Source organism: Pan paniscus, chromosome 3 (assembly GCF_029289425.2).
Source record: "Pan paniscus chromosome 3, NHGRI_mPanPan1-v2.0_pri, whole genome shotgun sequence".
Taxonomy (NCBI): Eukaryota; Metazoa; Chordata; class Mammalia; order Primates; family Hominidae; genus Pan; species Pan paniscus.
The window spans coordinates 9,768,614-9,772,862 of NC_073252.2; the positions used below are offsets into that span (position 1 = coordinate 9,768,614).

Genomic DNA, 4,249 nt, shown 5'->3' on the forward strand with positions numbered 1-4,249 from the left:
ACATCATCCTCTATTTTCCTGGATATTGGGCACAAAAACACAAAAGTGTGAACAACCCCTGCGATATTTCGAGTAATATTATCCTCTCCCCTCACGATTATTAAGAAGAATATCGTAGGGGTGGGGGATGTACACCCCCTTTCATGTTTGATAACATCCTCTTTCCCCCTGGATATTAGGAACAATATCAGGAAGGGATGTACAGACCCTGCGACCTTTGCTGTCATATAATTCTCTCTCCCCTAGATATTAGGAAAAAATGTCACTGAGGATGTGAACAGCCCTGCGATATTGAGAGTATTATCATCCTCTCCCCCTTGCATATTGGGAACAACATCACAGGTGGGGTGTACTGCCTCTGTGATATTGGGAGTGAAATTTTCCTCTCTTGCCCTGGACATTAGGAAGGGTATCAGAGGGGTGGGTGTACATTCCCTGCGATATTCAACGTAACCTTATCCTCTCCCTCCCATGGTATGCAGAACAATACTACAAAAGAGGTGTACCCCCTCTGCGATATTGAGAGTCATATCATCCTCTTTCACTCTGGATATTAGGAACAATATCACAGGGTTGAGTACACCCCCTGCGATATTGGGAGTTATATCATCCTCTCTCCCTGTGGATATTAGGAAGAGGATCACAGGGCTGTGGAAACCCCCTGCGGTCCTGGGAGTAATATCATCCTCTCTCCCTCTGAAAATAGGAAGATTTTCACAGGGGTGTGTTCACCCCCTGTGATATTGGGAGTAAGATCATCCTCTCCACCCAGGAAATGACTAACAAGGTCATGGGGGGTGTACTCCCTCTGCGATATTGGGAGTAATGTCGTCCTCCCCAAACCTGGATGTTAGCAACGACATCACAGAGGGGGTGTACACACCCTGCAACATTGGAAGTAATATGATCCTCTCCCCACCTGGATACTGGGAAAGATACCACAGTGCGGGTATACGTTTCCTACGCTGTTGGGAGTAATATCATTCTCTTCCTTTCTGGATATTAGGGAGAATATCACAGGGGTGCTGTACAATTACTTCGACATTGGGAGAAACATCATCCTCTATTTTCCTGGATATTGGGCACAAAAACACAAAAGGGTGTACAACCCCTGCGATATTGGGAGTAATAGCATACTCTCCTTCCCTGGATGTTAGAAAACAATATCATCAGGGCTGAACACCCCCCACGATAATTGGAGTCATGTTTACTCTTTCACAGGCCATTTGGAACAATATCAGAGGGGGTGTTTACAAACAGGGGTGGTGTACACCCCCTGTGATATTGGGCGTAACATCATTCTCTCCACCTCCGGATATTAAGAACAATATCCCGGCAGGAGGTGGTACACCCCCAGTGATATTGAGAATAATGTCATCCTCTCCTTCCCTGGATATTAGGAATAATATCACAGGGGGATGTACACCTTCTGTGATATTAGAAGCAATATCATCCTCTCCCCCTCTAGATATTAGAAAAACAATCACTAACGGTGTACACCCACTGTGATATGAGGAGTAATATCTTCCTAGGGTATTACGAATAATTTCACTGTCTGTACACACATGGTGTACACTCACTGTGATATTAGGAGTAATGTCTACCTAGTAGATAACAAATAACATCGCAGTGTGTACACCCACTTTGATATTAGCTGTAATATTTTTCTAAGTTGTTACAAATAAGATCACAGGGTGTACCAACATGGTGTACACTCACTGTGATATCAGGAGTCTTATCTCTGTAATATATTGTGAATAATATCACAGGGTGTACACCCACTGTATTATTAGGAGTAATATCTCTGTAGGATATTACAATTAAGATCACAGGGTGTAGAGCCACCGTGATATTAGGAGCAATATCTTTCTAGGATATTACAAATAATATCACATGGTGTATGCCCACTCTGCTGTCTGGAGCAATATCTCCCTAGGATGTCAAAAATCCTATCACAGGGTGTCCAATCTCTGCCTTCCAGGTTCTAAGGGATTCTCCTGCTTCAGCCTCCCGAGTAGCTAGGGTTACCCGCCACCACGCCCGGCTAATGTTTTTTTATTTTCACTGGACACGGGGTTTCACCACGTTGGCCAGGCTGGTCTGGAACTCCTGACCTCAGGTGATGCATCAGCCTCGGCCGCCCAAAGTGCTGGGATTACAGGTGTGAGCCATGGTGCTGAGCCAAGAGTTATATATTCAATTCATTTGGAAACACATCTCCCGTCTTTGAGTGTGTATGTACTTTTATGAAGAAATAGTGTCGGAAAACCGAAGGATGATAATAAATACAAAAAGTAACAGGCATGTGAAAAGCTCTTCCAATTGATAACTATAAGGTTTGATTTAGTTTTCAGATAATGGGGTCCTAGCTCTTGTGTCGTCCTTTTACATATTCTACATCAATGGAAGTTGTAGCACGGTGTCAGAATAAAGTAGAGTGTATTTCACGGCTTCTTAATTTTTTCAATTAGACTGGGATGTTTTTCTTAAAGAGAGAAGGACATTGTCATGGCATTGTATTTTTTCAGAAAAGAGTAGGCCGTATTTTACTGAGATCACGGATTTGTTAAATATGATGTTTTGGTCTTCTAATATTCTTCAGCGGATTTTCTCTAAAGTAGTATGTACAGAAAGCCTTGTATAGCAAAAAAGTAAATCACGTAATAATTCTGAGATTCTTTGGAATTGTCATAACTGAGAAACATTGCTGGCGATGTATGATCCGCAAGTGTGAAAGTGTTCCTTGTGAATTGCTTGCATCCAGCATTAAAGGCTGGTTTTTATCTTTTATTTTTCCAATCCTCTTTACTTCTCAAGGTGTCCAAGACACACAGAGCCACGGAATCTCACAGGTGTCTGAGAATTCCTCCTCCTGGGACTCTCAGAGGATCCAGAACTGCAGCCGGTCCTCGCTTTGCTCTCCCTGTCGCTGTCCATGTATCTGGTCACGGTGATGAGGAACCTGCTAAGCATCCTGGCTGTCAGCTGTCTCTCCCCTCCACACCACCATGTACTTCTTCCTCTCCAACCTGTGCTGGGCTGACATCGGTTTCACCTCGGCCACGGTTCCCAAGATGATTGTGGACATGCAGTCGCATAGCAGAGTCATCCCTCATGCGGGCTGCCTGACGTAGATGTATTTCTTGGTCTTTTTTGCATATATAGAAGGTATGCTCCTGACTGTGATGGCCTATGACTGCTTTGTAGCCATCTGTCGCCCTCTGCACTACCCAGTCATCGTGAATCCTCACCTCTGTGTCTTCTTCGTTTTGGTGTCCTTTTTCCTTAGCCTGTTGGATTCCCAGCTGCACAGTTGAATTGTGTTACAATTCAACATCATCAAGAATGTGGAAATCTCTAATTTTGTCTGTGACCCCTCTCAACTTCTCAAACTTGCCTGTTCTGACAGCGTCATCAATAGCATATTCATATATTTCCATAGTACTATGTTTAGTTTTCTTCCCATTTCAGGGATCCTATGGTCTTACTATAAAATCGTCCCCTCCATTCTAAGGATTTCATCGTCAGATGGGAAGTATAAAGCCTTCTCCACCTGTGACTCTCACCTAGCAGTTGTTTGCTGATTTTATGGAACAGGCATTGGCATGTACCTGACTTCAGGTGTGTCACCACCCCCCAGGAATGGTGTGGTGGCGTCAGTGATGTACGCTGTGGTCACCCCCATGCTGAACCTTTTCATCTATAGCCTGAGAAACAGGAACATACAAAGTGCCCTGCGGAGGCTGCTCAGCAGAACAGTCGAATCTCATGATCTGTTCCATCCTTTTTCTTGTGTGGGTGAGAAAGGGCAACCACAGTAAATCTCTACATCTGCAAATCCTGCCCCTTGGTCACATTCTTTTTGTGGCTGATGGCTTTTATTCCTTTCCGCATTTCCTTTGTGAATATTGCTTTCTTCGTTACGCCTTTCACTGGAATGGGTGAGGATTCTGGGATCCTTTGTTTAGCAGAAACCTCATGACAGAATCCTCTATACCTAGGCGGCCTCCTTTAGTTTCTGAGCAATAACCCTGTCATCCAGCTGGAATCACAACCATCTTTTTATATACACGAAGTCCTCACTTCGTTTTGGAATTCCCTGAACACTGACTTTATGGAAACAATGTACAGGAGGTCCTCCAACACCATTGGTTGTTCAAAGTTGTGTAGTTACACTGTTGATGAAAAATAAGTGGTTTCACTATACATAATTTTGCTTCAAGGTGAAGTTTCCAAGAGACTTTCAAAG

The 4,249-nt window shown here is 43.7% G+C and overlaps 1 pseudogene; it reads left to right on the forward strand.

The window, feature by feature from the left end:
* The first annotated feature begins 825 nt into the window (after window positions 1-825).
* On the forward strand, window positions 826-3,736 carry LOC100981473 (olfactory receptor 7E24-like; annotated as a pseudogene).
* The last annotated feature ends 513 nt before the right edge of the window (window positions 3,737-4,249 follow it).